Genomic DNA, 20,034 nt, shown 5'->3' with positions numbered 1-20,034 from the left:
CAAGAGATGACCGCCAGGTCCTTGAGAAAAATATTCCTAGGTCCTAATGTTAACAAAAGGCTTATATAGTTTCTAGAAAGATACATTGCAAACGACAGTGAAAGTACTTAACATTTTTAAATTTCAATGGTCAATATTCTGACAGAAAGGAAAGAGAAGGAAATCTCTACCCTTATTTTCAACAGGAAGAATTAAGTTTCATATTTTTCATTCCTATGTGTCCTTTCACAGCCAAAGATTTCTTTTCTCATTTATGCAAAATGTTTACCATACATCTGGCCGTGTGCCAGACTGTGTGCTAGGCTCTATGACTGCTGATATTGGTGGGATGCAAAAAATCTAATCCCACACTCCGAGAGCTCGCTATCTAGAGAATGAGATCCCATGGACTGCAATGTATCATCAGTCTTCTTATAGGTCCTTAGGCATCCCTCCTTGTAAGAGAAATCTGAATAATTCTCGCCAATACTTCAGACTGTACCAGGCAATGAAAGCTTTTGCTTTGTTCAGAACAAGGCATGATGTGAATATCCCTGCATGTTGCAGTTATTCTCTGCTAATAATAGGTAACATTAATTGCATGGTGTTCATGTTCCATCCACAGCAATGTTGATTCTCACAGTAGCCCTTGAGGTGAGTATTATTTCAGTGCCCATGTTTAGATGAGTCTCAGCAGTTGGCTAACTTGCCCCTGGACACAGAGCCAGTAAATGGAAGATTCATAGGACATAGGTTTATCTGACTCCAAAGTCCATCTATGCTGCAGCCATTGTGTATGAGGTTAGGTCAGGAAAAGAAGGCCAACCTCACCATTGGCTGAAATCTGTGTTTTGTAGAATTGTGCACAAGCTCAGTAAAAATGACTGCCTCGAAAAAGACAAATCCTCCACGTTTAGCGTGCACTTACCAGTTTGCAAGTCATATTTTGTACATGGTTTTATTTGATCCTCACAACAATCTTGGGAAACGAGTAGGGCAGGTATTTAAAACCCAAGTTAGGTAATTGAAACCTGAGATTCAGAAAGGTTAAATTACTTGCCCAACATCAAACAGCTAGTGAGTTACGATATGGGACTCCTCTCCAGGTCTCCCAACTACTAGTTATCTGTGGCTTGAAATTAGAAAATCTCAAGCTGGAGAATTATACTATATATGGATTTCTAACAGAGCCATAGAGGTTCCAGGATTCACCTGAAGCCCACTATCTGTGTCAAGAGCTGAGCTCAAATAAGTATGAGCTCTATCAATTCTGGCCTGCATCAGGCAATACTCACTTAAGCATGCCTTTATGTGACTTGTAAATAAAATTCTGTTAGCTTGATATTCCCTGTGGCTAAAGAGTAATGTTTAAACTTCTTCAGAGTTATTTTTACTGTGCTTCCTGAAGCATCTTGTACACTACTTACCCCAAATTGGGCCCTGTTCTGCAGTTTTTATTCAGGTAAAACTAATGGAGATTCCCCAGAGTGAGGGATGTGTAATCAATCCCATTGTTTAATTTCAATGGCTTATTACCAGGTGGGAGAATTGTTATAACAGAGGCAATTTAGAAAATCAGGTACGATTGACTCTAGTCAATTTGCATACTGCAGTCCCAACAGCAAAAAGTCATGGTGTTTCATGCCTGAGAGAGTGCAGTCATTAATGAGACCACCTGGGCAACTAACTTATCCTGAGAGAGAACAGGAGAACTGTGTGTGTGTATGTGTGTGTGTGTGTGTGTGTGCTCATGTGCCCATGTGTTTCTAAACAAGGGTGCATTCAGAATTGTTGCTAATCAAAGAAGGAAAAGATAATCTTCCAAGGGGTTATCTCTAGTATTTTCCAAAAGATAGTCAGAATCAGAACCATCCCTTTACAGATTCTTATGTGACTGTCCTTGAATGTAACATTTGGATTTACTGTGGTTGTATGTTCTTCCAAAAAAGTTGGCAAAATGCCTCTCTCTGAGAGGTATGAGAATGATTGGAAAGCTCCCTGAGCTGAACAGCAGGAATCTGAGTTCTAATCTGAGCCTGGTCATTAAATTTCTTTATGTCTTGGGCAAGTTAGTTCTTAAGCCTCTGTTTCCTCATCTGTATGAAGGGTTTGGATGAGATGTTTTCCAAGGCCTTTTCAAGCAGTAGCATTTGGTGTGTCTAACCCTGTCTCATCTTTGGAAATGGAAAGCCTTTACCTGAAAACACTAACTTGATTATTGCCAAGTTGTGTGTCACGTCTGTGGAGTACTCCCAATGAGCCAAATGAGAAATGAAGATCAAGAAAGAATGGAGGAAAAGAGTCCAGCTGCCTATCCTAGCATACAAATGCGTCTCCATCAGGAATGGAAAAGTACGTGCACAGACACTACAGATGGTGGGTGATGAGCACCATCTTTGCAGCAAAGAATAATGCAGCCCTCATTCCAATCGTGTGCAGTGAATCTACGGGTCTGAGAAGTCCCTGACAGAGATTTCACTCGTGCACTCCACGAAGAGAGGAAAGGAAGGCAAGCTGGAGCAGGGGATACCAACATTTATGAACTGACTAGTTTCTGATGTTATCTCAAAACTCTCAGGTCACCGCTGAGAAGTAATTAATACCAGCTCCATATGCAGGAGCCTGAACTTGGAAATATTAAGCAACTTAGCAAGTTAAAAAAAATATACTGTTAAGGAGTAGAACTGGGATACAAACCTTGTCCTAACACCCAAGCTGTTTCCAGCATAATACCTCGTAGGTGCCGAAAATGCCGCCTCCTTTAAATCTTGTCTATTTTTCCCCTTGTACTCATTCCCCACCCCTACTTATGCATACTTTTTCAGAGCATCACCCAGAGAACATCGCAGTCCTGGAGGACAGAGTGGGAGGGGCACTCACTAGGTGTCCACTTCCCTCCCTCATAATCATTTTTACTCCATGACTGCCCATTTCATCCACTTCAGCTTATTAAAAACAAGGCCTCTTTCTTTTTGTGGAATACTCTGTCGTTGGGAATGAAATATCTTAAACAGTTCAAAGTCAGGCTGGTGCCAATGCTGGGAGCTGCGTCAGCATGGAGATAGCAATGGCCGCGTCCTGAAAAGCAACTGCAGTTTTGAGAAGCAGCAACTATTTGCAATCCTCCTTTCAAACACATCACTTTCAGAAAGTGGCACTGGCTGGAAATGGATGCAGTCATCGTTTTCAGGGGTTTTGCTGGGCTGTGGCAGCTGGGAGCTCTCTTTTCTCATCTCCTACAACCCACAGACCCTCACACAAAACAGGAGGTAAAAATGCCGTTGTCCTTAAAATAAAATTTGGCTGTGCATCTACATATTGTAAGGAAATTTTTTATGGGAAAAAAAAACTTTTTGTAAAGGAAAAATGATCACACGAGTTCAAGTAAAAACTAACCAGACATGGGAAAATGGGTATTTTTTTCTTAATAAGTATAAAGGGATAAATATTTTGGGGTAGGACCAAAAATCCCTGTTCACTTTAGTGAAATTTCCCATTTTCACCCTCCTTCTGGCCTTGCTCAAATGCCAGCTTCTCCAGGAAGCCTTCTCCCATCCTTTCTGTATGACATTTTTTTTTTTTCCTTTCACTTAACTCCTAATATGTTTTTATCTGAGTACTTCTTTTATCAGGCATCTCCTTCCTATCTGTACTCTGGCTGCTTATACACATTTTGTCTTCTTTTCTCAGTTTGTCAGCTCTTTCAGGAAGGAATGCACACTTTGACTGATTTATATATTAATTAAGCAAATGTGAGTTGACAGTCTACTCGGTGCCAAGACCTATCTAGGCATTTAGAATACAAATATTGATAAGGTGTATAATAACCTGTTCTTTTCCTCAAGGATCTTACATTCAAGTATGGAAGAGAGACATGTAAACATGCATATAAATTGCAATTGAGGGTATGCAGGATGCATATCGAATTCATTTTATAACCTTTTAAATATTTTGGTGCCTTGCTGAATGAATGAATGAAAGAATGTGGGTTCCACCCTTAAATAACAGTAAAGGCCCTAAGGAGAAACAAAGGATAAAAACTGGTGGAGAAATGAAAAGCCAGTGATGACATGTGGGTCCATGGGAGCACTGTGGCTCTCACAGTCCAGATCAAGCATTCCTGCTAGCCTTAGCCCTGAATCTTTATCAGTTCTGTTTCCTCTAAGAATGGAGTATTTTAAACATTAAGGGCAATCCTAAGGAGATAGCGAGGTGGAAGACAAATAACTTTGGAGTCAGGAGAATACTATGTACGAAAAGATAAAACAGGCAGTCTGTGATAAGTGCTGATTGAGGATGCAGATATTAAATGCTACAGGAAACAGTAAATCTGACACTATTCAGGAGAAACTTTATGGGATAAGTGTGATTACCAGAGAATGAGAGGAGGGCAAACATATGTGGAGAAAAGCCTAAGCATGGGCCGGGTGATCCAAAGGCAGAAAGACAGATCATGGAACATCTGCTGTCTCTTAGATGCCATGGTTGAGGATTGTATTCCTACTGGCTAGTATTTTGATGCTAAATAGTAAAATGCCATCTACAGTCTTTTATACATTTCTTAAAACGTTTTCTCCTGTTGGCCGTCTCCTCCTCCTTGATATTTTTATAGTTCCTTAGGCTCCATGATCCCACAATGTCTTTGTTCTCTTCCTATTTCCATAACTGATCAATTTATCCTCATAGAACATCCTCCTTCAACCTCCAAATGTCAGTATTTTCTATGGTTCAGTTCTTGGCTCTGCGTTTGAACTGTCAGAAAAGTCACCACCTGAAATCACACTGTACTCGTGAATTCAATATCGAATTCTACCAAGATGGTGGTCTAATCGCTATCATTAATTTGATCATTTCCTCCCTGAATTCCACTTCTATTTTACAGAAGGCTTAGGTACATTTACTCATTGATGTACATCATTATATCAGACTTAGCCATCTACCTGTTCCTTACATTCATTCCGTGGAGAGATTAATCATCATCACGACTCCACCACTACAAAACATTCCAAGGCTTAAAACCTCTCCCTGCAAAGCATGTCCCCCCATCGAATTCCTCACTCCCACCGATGGCATCATCATTTTCCCTGTCTCCTCAGTTTGCAATGGCAGACATATTCGATTCCTCTCTCTTTCTGTCTTCATATCTAGTCACTAGAGTTAGGTATTCCAAAAGTCTCCTTGTATAATGTCTCTGGCAGTGGGAACAATCTAAAAAAATATATTGTCGAGCAGAAGTAATCAGACACAGAAAAATATATAATGCCACACCATCTCTCCTCCACTGCCACCTGCTTCATTCAGCCCTTGACCCTTTATGTGTAGGCCTTTGAATAGGCGGTAATTATTCATATTTCTAGTCTCTAGCCTCTCCTAACCAGTCAGCACTTTTTTAGCCTGATTACTTTCCTTTAAAATACTTATTTAATAAACCCAGCCTCTTTACAATTACTCAGTGACTTGATGCTGTCCAATAGAAGTATAATGCCAGCCACAAATGTGACTTTACACAAATGTAATTTAAATTTTCTAGTAGCTACATTAGAAATGCAAAAAGAAACAAGTGAAATTAATTTTAATACCACTGTTGTTATGTTTAACCCAATATATCCTCAATATTATCATTTCAATATATAATAATTAATTAATAATTAATTTTAAAGAGATATTTCCCTTTTTTTTTTCATACCGAGCCTTTGAAACCATACATCTCAATTCAGACTAGCCACAATTGAAGTTCTCAAAAGCCATGTGTAGCTAGTGGCTACCATACTGAGCAATGCAGCTTTACATTATTCCTTGTGCCTCCCATTTCCGTTGTTTGCTCATGCTCTAACCCTTGTATTCCTCCTTTTCCCAACATAATTAGATCTTGATCATATCTCAAGGCTCTCCCAGCTTAAGTTCTAACTCTCCTGGGGGGATTTCCCTAACCACCACAAGACTTTGACCTCATCTCATGACAGGTATTAGCTATACTATGTAGCTGGCATGTGCTACGTGTTACTTTTTTTTAATGTGCTACTTTTTATAATTAATGCATGAGAACTGCACCCTAGCCAGATTGTCAATATCTTGAGGGCTGATACTCCCCTCAGCCCCTGATGTCCCAGAGTGCTTTTCACAGAGAAGACACAGTAAATATTTGTTGATGGAGTGTTGATAGTACAGATTACTAAAATATAAGTGTATAAATAGACTTTATTAATTAACAGTCTTTTATTATTTACCAATTAGCTGTGATAACACACTATACTATTACTAATTTATTATAAGATTAACGTTACAGGTTTTAGTTGATTTATTTTCCAAAATGTAATACTTATTCTTTTTTTTTTTTTTAAATTAATTAATTAATTAATTAGTTTATGGCTGTGTTGGGTCTTCGTTTCTGTGCGAGGGCTTTCTCCAGTTGCGGCGAGCGGGGGCCACTCTTCATCGCGGTGCGCGGGCCTCTCCCGTTGCAGAGCACAGGCTCCAGACGCGCAGGCTCAGTAGTTGTGGCTCACGGGCTTAGTTGCTCCATGGCATGTGGCATCTTCCCAGACCAGGGCTCGAACCCGTGTCCCCTGCATTGGCAGGCAGATTCTCAACCGCTGCGCCACCAGGGAAGCCCGTAATACTTATTCTTGTTTTGGAAAAATAAATATTAGAATTAGAAGAATAATATACACTAAATGGAAAGTCAAGTGAAGCTAGTATAATTTCAGCTCTATGATTTATTTATTTGTATATGGAGTGATGAGAATATTGATGTCTGAAAAATAGTAAGCATAATAATATTATGGAATACGTAATTTAGTGAGCTCCAACAAATATCGTCTGATTATCTTATCAGTTTGGAGGAATTCTCAGAAACACATTTAGAAGATTTAATAAAAGAATGTGTTGGAAAAAGTGATTTGATAAGGGATCTCCAACACCAATTTGTAATAGGGAGGTTTTGTACAGTCACTCCATGGGCATGTTTAAAGTCTTTGGCAAATGCTTTATCAGGGATTGGTAGATGTGATGGTGGGTTATAGGTTTACATACACAAAGAGTGCTTGATGAGATTTCACACAAAGAATGGCTGATTAAAGTAATTAGCCTGGTGTAGAGGGTAGAGAGGTTGAATGTGGCTAATATTTCCTTGAGATGGGGATTTGTTAATGTTACTGTCATTTTATATAAGGCAAACTGTCAGTAGACAAAATGGTGGTTAGTTTGAAGGGCATGACTCGTTAACATATTATAAAATATATGGTAAGCTTGACAAAAACAGATCTTACATAAAATTGTTAAATAAGTGAATTCTGTACTTTGAGACACTCAATTTCCACTATGACTAAGTGCTCTGGTCTCCCTTCAGGCCTATTCATTCCCTGTTTACAGCCCACGTCACCTCCATGATATGTGATAGGACTTTCAGATGAATTCTAATTTTATTGGGCGCTTTTGAAGCTTGATGATTTCAAGATACAAATATATAGTACAATGATTGGCATTAAGGAAACTAATTTGGGTAAAAGCCCCACATCAGCTCTTAAAATTATACTATAATCTTCCTGCTAATAAGACAAATATCATATGATATCACTTATATGCAGAATCTAGAAAAATGATACAAATGAACTTATTTACAAAACAGAAATAGAGTCACAGATGTAGAAAAAAAACTTATGGTTACTAGGGGGGAAAGGTGGGGAAGGATAAATTGGGAGATTGGGATTGACATATACACACGACTATATATAAAATAGATAACTAATAAGGACCTGCTGTATAGCAGAGGGAACTCTTCTCAATACTCTGTAAGGACCTATAATGGGAAAAGAATCTAAAAAGTGTAGATATATGTATATGTATAACTGATTCACTTTGCTGTACACATGAAACCAACACAATATTGTAAATCAACTATACTCTAATAAAATTTTTTTAAAAATTAAAATTAAAAAATCATTTAACCATTAAAAAAAAGACTGATGCTGAAGTCCAAAACTTATACTATTTACAAGAGTAACTTAAAAAGTAATTTAAAAAATGCTTCTTAAACTCCATCAGTATATATTTTTTAAACTCGTGGATGACTGCAAACAAAATTAGAGCATCTATATAGTTTACATATGGATGTGTTTTCCATGTAACAGCTATTGTCAAATGGATAAAACCTAACTTGTGAATGCATAAGTTATGTGTGTGTGTTTATATTTGTTTGTTTATTTATTTATTCTTCTTATAATTAAGGTTATTGTTAATTTAAATGTGGACAAAGAGTGCCAGGGTAGGGGGAAGCAAATTCTATACTGGTTGACAGTTACATTTGGTGAATCCAACTGGGGAAGTGGAGGGCGTGGGTAGAAAATTGGCTGGACAAGATGCATGATGCATGCCAGAGGCTGTGTAGGAAAGCTGAGGTACAACCTGAAATAGTGTTGGGAAGAACACCAAACATAGCAGGTGCCAAAGCAAAGGATACAGAGTGGACTTTACAGTAAAGGGAAAAAGCCGGAATTGGAAAACAGAAATAGACGTTCAAGCAGGTGAGACTTAAACAGGCAAAAGGAGTAGTTCAGTACACAATGCTTTGAAAGGGGAGATTCCTTCCTAGATTGTCAATTGTAGCTTTTGCTTTTTGTGTGTGTGTTGGCTGGTAGGGCTAAAATATGTGTGCAGGAAAGCATGGCTTAAAATAAAGTGGTTTGGGACATGGGGTAGGTAGAGAATGAGAAAGCTATAAAAATGTCTATTAATTATAGATCATTAAAATAGTTTGAATTTCAGAAATCTAATTCCTAAATAAATCTGTTGAGTCTTGTAAATGCTTCTTCAGCACTAAAATCAATCCAAACATTGGCAAATGCCTTAAGAAAAGAAATAGAAACAAACAAACAGAAATCAAGAGCAGTTATCAACTTTAGGCTTAAGAGGTGAAAAAACATCACCACTCTAGGCAATAACAAAACGTAGAGAAAATGAAACTGAACAGAGTCTAAACAAGGAACCAGACTCAAAGACTGGCTTGCTATATAACATTTAGGTGGTAAAAGACAGTTTTCTATACTGTTGAGTTCGTAGTCAACTTGATCTTGATCGTCTTCATCATCGTCGTCATCATGGTAGCCCCCAGTTATCTGACTGTGGTCAGCTTCTTACCATGATTAAAAAGCCTTACATAATCTGTGACCTGGCCTACACCTCCTCTCCCACTCCTCCTGTATCATGCTCTTCCTAGCTCACTATGCTCCAGCCACACTGAGCACATTTGTGTTCTTCAAACACTGAAGTTTTTTCGTGTGTCAGAGTCTTTGCACATATATGCCCTTTCTAGAGGTCTTCACCCTTCTTTTTAGCATGGCTCTCCTTTCTGTTATTCAGGTCTCAGCTCAGATTATTACCTTTCAACAACATTTTCCTGACTACCCTATTCAGCATTACCCAACACTGCCCATACAATCTTGCTTGAAAGTGTCCATTCTTCTATTTGTCTGTCTGTCCATCTATCTACCTTTGTTGTTTATTACCTGTGTTACCCATTAGCATATTATCTCTATCAGAGCAGAAACCTTGACTGTTTTACTTCAAACTGTAGTTCCTACTATCTATATAGAAACAAAGTTATTTAGAGTGGCATGAGATAGTGAACAGATTATAATGCACGATAGTAATGTAAGATATTTTATTTCAGTTCTCATTATTGGTATGGCACACTTATTTGCTAACCACTAATGAACATCAACTAGTTTACAATCTCTGAACCTACATGAGTTCCTAATTTTCTAGTTTTTAATCCCTGAATAAGTATACCTAAGCCAAAGTCTAGAGGAGTATGCATAGGAATACATATCCCTTTGTGATTACATTTGTGATTAGCTGCTGACCTCAAAGACGTCACTTTCTATGTAATGACATCAACACTGAGACAAAGCATTAAGGCCCTTGCTGAGCACAGAAAAACCTTACACAAAGATGGTACTGCAGGTTGGTTCTTCTCTTAACCTTAGCTACACCAGTAGGTCCTCCCTCTTAGGGTAATATGTCAAGAAAACTTTAGTTAGACCAGTTTATTCTTTTGGGGCAATAAGGAAAAAACATGTTCACATAGTTTCAAAAGAAAGAGAAAGTAAAATATAGACATAATAGTGAATAAAAATATGTTGATATAAAGAATCCAAAAATTGTTTTCAAGGGACAGTACAGCAATAGACTAAGTTTAACATTGATTCAAATTTGAATGAAAATAGAGTAATAAAAAATGAAGCATGAAATTGAAATTACTTAAATTCACTCATCTACTTATAATCATTTTTGCATCTCAGTAAACTAAGAAAGCTGTTCAATTTTCTCTTGGGTTTGAGGACGAATCTTTGCATGTGTTAATCTTGGAAATGTTGAGGTTATCATCAGTCTTCTTAATCAAAATTTTTATGATTATAGTGAATATCCTTAATATATAAGAAGTTATTACAAGTGATTATACCAAAGAGATAGATAACTATGCAAATTACATAAGCATTTCAGAAACTAACAAATACAAATTAAAAAAACCACAAAAAACTTCTCAACCCAACTGGTAACCAAAGAAAACATACAATAAAATGATAAAAGATGTAATTTGATATATCAAATTGACAAAAATGTAAACATTTTAAAATGGCAATATCTACTATTAGCTATAGTGTGAGGAAGGAGGCGCTTTCATGGCTTGCTGGGAGGAGTGTTGAATGTTATAGAGTGCAATTTGGCAGTAGGTATTATAATTTTTGTAACTTGGTATGCAGGCTTGACTGAGTCCAGCAATTCATCCTAAGGAAATAATCATGATTCATGCAAATATATAGCCTTAAGGATGTTTATCACAGGGCTGCTTATATAAGAAAAAAGAACTGACAGCAGCCTTTTTGATGGGTCTAACAAATTATATTTCATCCATAAAATTCAAATTCAAAATAGTTATGTATGTAGTACCTAAAAATGTGGTAGACAAACAACTATATCATTTAAAAATATTCATAGAATAGTAAGTAAAAAATAGAAACAACATGATGCCATTACTGAACTTATAAAATATATATTAGTGCATAGAAAAGAGACCATGTGGCTATATACCAAAAAGTCAATAGCAGTTAAGTATTGGTAATAGGATTATGAATGATTTTGTTTTATTTTTTTGCTTCAGTGTATTTTTGTAATTTCAACAGTGAATATTATATTATTTTTTTAAAGGAAAATATTATTTTTATAAAATGAAAAATTAAAGCTACACAATTATAGTTAATGATTTACTCTCAATCAGAGATGAGATAATGAAAAAAAAGAGCAATATCACAAGGAGTAAAGAAGAAATATAAATTAGAAAATTATGAAAGCAACTAAGTATAAAAAAAGGAATAGGAGAGATTCAGAATAGTGTTTCAGTCCAAGAAATGCACTGTGAACAGGTACTAGACCTTTTATTTTTATTGTGAATGCCAAAAACTAAGTCAACAAAGTGTACAAAGTTTAAAATATGTGTGTTTCTGTCATTTATTTTCTTTCATCAACATCTGAAGATTGATGTTATTTCCTTCTAGGCTTTATTAATGACTTGGAAAATTGTAAATGAAATTAAATACAGTACATAAATTCACTGACTATTTCTTTTGAGTAATTTCAGTTGCCACCATTAGATATGATGTCTCATTATTACTGCTGTAGTGCAGTCTATGGTACTTTGCACTGTAAAAATAATTTTTGTGTACCTTATCCCATTTATTCTCATCAAAACCCTTGGAAGTTGTATCATTTCCACTTTACAGAGGAAGAACCACAAATCTAGCAAGGTTACATGACCTCCCAACATCCCAGCAATGCTCAAGGCAAGTGGAAACCAACAAAACCAAGCCTACCATAGATCATGATTCTCAAATGAGTAATAGTTTGCAGAACATTCATACGAGACATGAAATCCCTATGTTTTATTTTCCTTCTATAATAATAAACTTAATTCCAAAATTGTTTGTTCTGCTTCTATGAGCGATCTTCATGAGTTTGTAAGAGCTGCTGATTGCAGAGCATTACAGAACAGAGTTTCCAGCTACTTTTATCAAATCATATCATAGTTTTTTCCGCATTTCCTACACATCTTGCAAAAATAATGTTCTGCAAATTATTTTGACATCTTGTTGAGAATTTTAACAAAGCTTTATTCTTCACCTCTAATTTGATTTTAAAAGTATGTATGTAGTAAAAGATATATCAATATTATTTAAGACATGAACTTTAGATGAGGTAATTATAAACACCTATTAAATAAGTAATTAGACATCGAAGAGTCTTTGAGGATAATTTCAAGATCAAACTGGAGACAAATTTGGTTAATTTACTAAAATATTATATTTTTTTGTTTCCTATCTATATTGTGAACTTTTCTACATAAGAATTAGAAAGAAAAAAAAAGAATTAGAAAGTAGCCTCTAAGAAACATAAGAAATAATTTAAAATAGCTTCTAGCTCATAGAACACCTTTTCACCCTCATTGTGGTTATTTGGAGGAGGGAGGAGAGATGTAAACATCCAGGTAGATAAACCATGTAGCATACTGACTCTGAGTTTCTTTCTCTATTCACATTCAGTGACATTGCCTCCATTTCATGGCATCTACCCATACTTATCTATATGCTGGAAATTCTCAAAATTATTTGTGTAGCTCAGACATTTCCTCTGAGTTCTAGAAACCTTTCCCCGACTTAAGATTTCCGTTTGGTTGTCTCATGGGGTTTCACAAATAATATTTCCAAAATGGAACTCTTATATTTTCCTCAAATATTAATATATTTTCAATCTTCACTATCTCAGGAAATGGCAGCACCATATATCCAGTTGCTTGAGCCAGAAAATGCCCATCATCCTTGGTTCCTTACATTGCCCTACCTTCACATCCAGGGCCTCAGGAAGTCTTTTCCTTGTACCTACTAACTCTATCATGTAAGTCCAGCATCAGTCCAGCAGCCTTTACCTCCACTACCAATATGGTAGTCCAAGCCTCCTTACAGAATTTTATCTCCCCTTCCAACCACCCTCTATCCAACCTGGTAATCACACAGCAGCCAAATAATCTTTTAAACAAAAATTGCAGTAATAGCAACCTCCATTAATTTTTCAATTGGCTAACCAGGCAGTTAATGCCCTAGACTAAATATCTATTTCACACACTTCCACTTGTTTATTTTAGGGTTTTATGAAGTTATAGCTATAATACACAGTACATGTTAAAGCATACAATTTGATGAGTTTTGTCATCTTTAAAGCCATCATCACAAGATAACAAACATATCTGTCAACTTCAAAAGTTTAATTTATAGCCTTTTTAATGCCTCCGTCCTCTTTTCCCCACCCATGTCTACAAATAACCACTGATCAGCTTTATGCCACTCAAGATCATTTGGCATTTTCTAGAAATTTATAGAGATGGATTAATACTTCCACTTGCCTAAGCTACTCACAGAATCCAAATTGATTTCTCTGGTTCCATTCTTACCAAAAAAAAAAAACTAGGGTGAGGAAGTTTAATGAAAATCATTGGGAAAATGCCAGCATGGGTTGTCCAGTTTTCAAAACGGTTTATGAAACTTCTGAAACACTATAACACTTTCATGTGCTTTTATCTTTTTCAACCCTAATAAAAATTATATTAATAATGAACTTTCATTTTTAATTAAATTTTTAATAAGCCTTTTCTTGGCCCAATTTTAAAATCTAGATTTGTCTCTCTCTTTTTTAACATTACCATCATGATTTGGGAGATTCTATCTTTCTAGAGACCCTGTGATGTTAGTTACAGAAACTGAGCATGCGTTGTGTGTGTTTACCAAAGAACTAAATCTTAACGATGCAAGGAATTCCTTACAATGCAAGGAATATTCCATTTTGTAAGAATTGTTTGTAGACTTTGCCAACAGAATTTTTAATTTAATAATATTTGATGACTGTATTGTTATTTATTTCAGATTATATACAATTTTGATTATATTGTATTTTTAATTAATATTCTAAACTGTAATTTCTCTTCCTAGAATAGTCATAGCTTTTTTGCTTATTGTTGCTTTGAAAGGTGAATTTTAAATTGCTCTTTAAAACAAGAATGAAGGGAAATGCCAAAATACAACTAATTTCACTTCTTTTTGGAATTTGACATTTTCCACTATCTAGGTAATATAAAAACACACCACCTAAATGAGGAGTATTTTAATAGCATTGTTTTCACAACATTTTAATTGTTGTCACATTTCTTCTTTGTTTAGGGAGACGGCTGGTGAACACCCGTGGGATCTAAAGAACAGGTAAGATTTAAAACATGCTAGTTTTTTTTTTTTTTTTCAGTGTGGTTTTCAAATTTTCTTTGTTTTATTGCTTAATAGTATTTCTTTACTACTATAAGCTGTGTCTTCTTAGGAAAGTGTTAGCGATTTTATTACGGAGCATGAGGAATAAAAGTGAATTTTCAACACTTTCACATTATTTGGAGGCTTTAAAAAGCTACATGAATTTTCTGTGTATGGTAGGCAAACAGAAAGACATTACAGATGGAGTGAAATTCCAAGCACAAAGTAATGGGCATGTTTTTATTTTGAGTGAGTTCGAATCCTTAGAGTGAATTTTTATAAGGTAATTTTTTACAACATACATATGCTATTACTGTCTTATTCCTACCTCTTGCCTAAGAGTAGAATAGGTCACAGAGTGGTTCATTTGATTCCCCAAACCTACCTCATGGAGAACAATGAGAGATTTGGACAATGTGAGGTACATCCCTCAAATTGGAATGAGATGTGTTGGGATGGTGAGGGGAAGGCCATCAGTTAATGGAGTAGAAAAGAGAACAGGTGAAATAATGGTCAAAAGGAAAACAAATGAGTAAGGGGAAAATTGAAAATAATGTCAATAATAGGGAAGAAAGCAGATCACCATAAGGATAAAGAGAGTAAACAGACTACATACACTTTATTGTCAAAATTTGGAAGAAAGGAAATAGAGGTAGAACAAATTTAGAGAGTAGAGATTGGAAACTAAAAAGAGTTAGAGACAAGGTATGTAATAGGTTGTACTTGAAAAAAGGGGAGAGAGAAAAGTAAGTGATAAAAGATGGAGAAAGTTACATTTTTAATTTTTGCTACTTATTTGACAATTTAGTTGAAACTAGAACTTGAGTGGTTTAAAAAATAGAAACATTGAATATTTTTATCTATTTCATTGAGGAATAAAAAAGTCTAGTCATTGTGTAATTATTTGATGTTTCTGTGAATCTTGCTCTATGCTCAATTTAAGCCATGCTCAAATGAAGAAAATGTTTCTTGATTTGTTTCAAGTTTTCTTATGAGAGTTCTAAACCTGCTCTACTCTTGAAATCACTTGACTTCTAAAAAAGGGAAAATCATGCATTTAGAGAGGTGAAATAAGTCACCTTAAAATGTGTTTCTAATCTACAGAAACCATATGTTAAACAATTCAAATTTATAGTCAGAACAGCTCAAATTACTCCTGCATTCGGGGACACAAAGCCCTAGATTTACCCTGTAGTTAACCTGTAATTGCTATTTACAGGCAAAGGAAAAGTGAACATGGGTGCTGATCTCAATATTAATGTAGAGATTTACCAAGGAACCTTGTAGAATTGACAGTTTTCTGTCCCAAAGTGTAAATCATAAAGATTCATCCAGGTAACCTCCTTTTTATTGGCATAAAGATACAAATAGGTAAAAATTAATTCTTAGCAGCATTTTCACAATATTTTAATTAGGAAGTGTGGCTTTGAGTTTATGGTTGTTGCTGTTGTTCTTTTTTTTTGGCGGCTATTATGTGTTAATCATTTATCATCACAATAAAAGGTCTCTTTCTTCCTAACATTTGAAGTATCTTGGGGAAAATATTTTGGTTATTTATGGTCTATTATGTATAAAGCTATCACTAATAGTCCACCATTCATTATTTTCCTAACTATAGAGTAGATTTTGATGATGGTAGAGTGGAAAGTGCCTGTTGACTGTGACTCCAAAATACTGGGTAAAATTTCAGCACCATCATTAAGATCCACTTAGTCACCCAGGGCCTCAATGTTTTAATGTTCAAAATAAGGATAATACTGCCTACTCAAGATTGCTGTGGCATTTGAACAGCTTATCAATCTGAAATTATTTGGGACTTGGTGAAGATTAATAGATGACGTACCTGGTGACACTTGGGTTCTAGCTCTCTAGAGTTTCCTATCCAGAATCCCATGAGCCACATAAATGATTTTGCAAGGATTGTTGCCAGTGTTTGCACTTGTGATTCAAGTTTATCATTTAAAATGTTATTGAGGGGTGGGGGAGGGTAAATCAACCTATCATTCAAAAAGCCTTAGTCATCATCATCATGGCTCTATATCTGGAGTGCAGGAAAAGTCCTTCAGCATCATCAAAATCTTCACCTGCTTTCTGGTACTTTATGTTCCTCAATGGAAAAAAAATCTAGGATGCTCTCTCCTATTTTGGTAGTGCTAGGCTAGATTGTTTTACAAACATCTCCTCAGATAATCCTCACATCTGTCATGTAAAGAATATCTGATTGTCCTCTTTTCCAGATAATTCTCAGAACAGCCAAATAACATGACTAAGGTCACCTAGCTAGAAAAGGGAAGGAATTGAAATTGTGACTCAGAACTCTGCCCACAACTCATGTACGTTACAAAACACCCTCCTACCTTCCTTAGTGAAATATAATATTTTCAATACAAATATTTGTAGAAGTATTGTCACAGTGATTTTATCCACATTGATGGAGAGAAAGGATTTTACAGTAAAGAGGAAGTAAAGCAAAAGTGATTGCTATTTCCAAAAGAGGATGAGGAGTGCTGAAAGGGTAAGTAGTAAGACAGTCTCGCTAACTCAGTATTGTGCCTTGAGTAAGCTCTATGGGGAGGCATCAGTAAACATTAAAAAAATGCTTCCTTCTTGGTCAGTTGACAGCAGAGTCAACCTCAAGTCCTCCTGCATGTACCTTTAAGTGCCAATTCATCTATATTCCTCTGACAGTTCAGCAGAAAGAAACTTTATTTTCTTTCTACTTATTGACATTCCTTTTCTTAACAAAACCCCAAAGCTTCTCTTTTCTGGCCCTGCTTTTCTGCTGATGGTGTGAAGTCTGTGGTTCATCTGAGTTGGTCTAGGTATACTTGTTGAAGTCAGGGAAGAGAATAACTATTATATCTAAATGCACATTGAACAATCCCTTTGAGATACTAGCCTCTTGAACTTCATTAAGGAAAAAAAAAAGCTGTTAGAAAAAATAAAATGGAAGTCCCTGCATGATTAGTTAATTAATTTTAAAAATAATTGTTTTTAATTAACTTCATTAAAATAAACCTGTTTTATTCTTTTGTTAGACCAATTATCCTAGACTGTTAAACAGAATCAACAAATAATTCTCTTTCTGGTCCTTCACACACACACACTCACGTGCACAGATATACATACAAATACTTAGACACATGTACACACATACTATGACAATATTTTTCCCTCTCTCAATGAAATATTCTATATTATCTATTCTGTAGAATATATTGTATAATGTTGAAAAAGTGATTTTGGAGAAAAGTTGAAATGATTGAGCCTTAAATGTGTTATGACATTTTGAAACTTTAAATAATCCACGCCTATCTAAACCCTGTGTTTTAAGTAGTCATCATCTTGTTTCACAAATGAGAGGCTGTGTTTAGAAATACGTTTTCATTGTGCTGATATCACAGTACAGATTTCTCTTTCCTCAGATTGTCTCCAGTGTAAATACGCTGCTTTATAAAGATGACAGTGAACTTAAATTGATTGCTAGGCAACTATATTGTTATTACCATAGATAAACACTCTTATTTCCTCTTTGGTGTTTTCCTGGTAAGGAGTTTCTGGACAAGCATAATGCTTTCTTTTGGGTTGATTATGATCTTATTCATTCTAAGTAATCACATAGGTATCCTTTATTCTTTTGGATTTAATGCATAGAAAAGTTCAGAGGGAAAAGGTGAGCTATTAGATGGTGCTTTTCAAGGCATGATGAGAAACAGGGATGTTGTTATTGAGGAACATTTGGAGTCCTGTATTTGAGAAATCATCTAAATTGTTCAACATAAGCATATTTCCATCTAGATTCTGAGAACTAAGCATAATCTTGGGATCGTGGGGAAGTTTTATTTACAATATCCACTTCGTTCACGAAACTCAAATAAATGCTTCCAGAATGAAATGAGTTATAACAATGGACCAAACAGTTGTTTATTTTACATGGCTACCTCTTTATTTCCAAGGAGAGTTATTGTTCCCCTGTGAGCCTTACACAGAGCTTACAATTTACTTGATATAGAAAAATGTTCATTATCTACTACAACTACTGTTTATGAGGATCAGAAGGCATCAAGAGGGCAAAAGTGCAGCAACCAAGAGGAGTTCAAGAGTGAGGGGACACTCAGAGTGCAGCCTCATAGTCAGGCTGGTTAAACTATAAGATGCACCTAACAAGGATTCATGTTACCCAGGAACCCCGGCTTGCACATTGACCACTAGAGTAACTGTAATGCCCTTTTGTGAAAGGAAGGAAGGGTTGAGTTAGTGAGACCAGAGTAATGGAACTAATGCTGACAATGGCATTTTCACTACCACTATGAAAAAGCACAGTAGACACTTTCCAGTGCCTGTTACACCATGATCTTCCCTGAATTTTGATGTCAGTTCAGCTGTCTGGCTCAGGGCAGGGTTGGTCCTGTGTGCAGTGCCCATATATTTGTAGCCATACAATAGTGCTAATACTTGGATCTTCTATATTCTCTTAGAGCCACATATTTAGATCTGGGAAAAAAATCGGTATCCAAAAGGGCTATTTCAGGATAGTGAATGAACTGGCCTCCAGTGCAGCAGGGAAAGGAAGAGGAGGAGGCTTGTTTCTTATGCCCTTAGGGCAGGAAAAAAGAAAACACCGCTATTCATTAAGCATGAACTGTTACCAAATATGGAAGTGAGTGAGTATCCTTTCATATTTGAAGACTGTTACTAGTTCTGTCTTGTGAGTGATTGCTTTTTTGCTATCATCAATGATCAGTGATAGAACACAACAATGATGGTGCAGCACTATGGGTAACTCCCGTGCACATTTATTTTCCCCATCACCTTGAGAGTGGTTTCCAAGATTAATTCTAGTGTCAGTGGCTCCATATTAATTGTTGTTGCAGAAGCTCTTTAAAATATGTCAGAGTTCAGCCACTCTTGTGTTACTTTGATGTGAGTCCCTAAAGCCTCAAATTGAAAGCAAACAAACATAAGACCTGGCAAGAGTTTTCAAATATCACTGCATTAATATTTTAAAAAATTAACATCTGTACTATCTGCGTCCCTCTTTTTAACTCTTTCTTTCTGCCCCTGTTAGTATGATTAGTTGTGTTTGTCTATTTCATTAAAGAAATTCAGACACTCAAAAATCTTTATTGAAAACTTAATCTAAGACAGTGGCCAACTCTCTGATATAGATTTGATATAGATGTTTGACAATGTAAGCTAGTGGATCGTGAATGCAAAGGCAAATGACAGTGCTCCCTTCAATGGTACATATTCTAAAATTTGAACCATACAGAGAAGGTTAACATGGCCCTGAGCAAAGGCAAGTCACAGGGTTCCTTTTCGCATTGCTGAGTGTTCTGAAATTTTGTGAAGTTTTACTCTTCTACCTGATGATACAGGATGTAATGGCAAGGATACATCCCCTCACAGATAATGGTGATTGCAGAATGGCAAAAATACATACATATGGCCTTAGACTTTAACTGATAGACCTTGATAAAAATTTCAATACTATTTCATAGATCTACCTTGTTCTCATATCCACTTAAAGTAGAACAGTCATTTGACATTGTAAATAGTTTCCCTGTATCTGTGTGTGAAAGGAAATCATCTTACCTACCATAACTTCCTTGAGTATATGAATTTATCTCATTTGTAGTCTTCTCAAATACTCTTAATAATGCTTGACTCATGGTACTCACTCAGTATGTATTGAACAGGTGTATTAGTTTTC

The 20,034-nt window shown here is 35.9% G+C and overlaps 1 protein-coding gene across 3 annotated transcripts in view; it reads left to right on the top strand.

The window, feature by feature from the left end:
- PTPRD (protein tyrosine phosphatase receptor type D) overlaps window positions 1–20,034 on the top strand; it is a 2,148,784-nt gene that overhangs the window by 1,477,617 nt on the left and 651,133 nt on the right. For all 3 annotated transcript variants that reach the window (XM_082470803.1, XM_082470804.1, XM_082470805.1), the window contains one exon: window positions 14,241–14,279. The gene's annotated coding sequence lies outside the window, so the exon portion shown is untranslated. The remainder of the gene's footprint in view (window positions 1–14,240; window positions 14,280–20,034) is intronic.

The sequence above is a fragment of the Balaenoptera physalus genome, assembly GCF_965194825.1.
Source record: "Balaenoptera physalus genome assembly, chromosome: 7".
Taxonomy (NCBI): domain Eukaryota; kingdom Metazoa; phylum Chordata; class Mammalia; order Artiodactyla; family Balaenopteridae; genus Balaenoptera; species Balaenoptera physalus.
The sequence above is the reverse complement of the archived record's forward strand: the minus strand, read 5'-3'. Positions and strand labels throughout refer to the sequence as shown.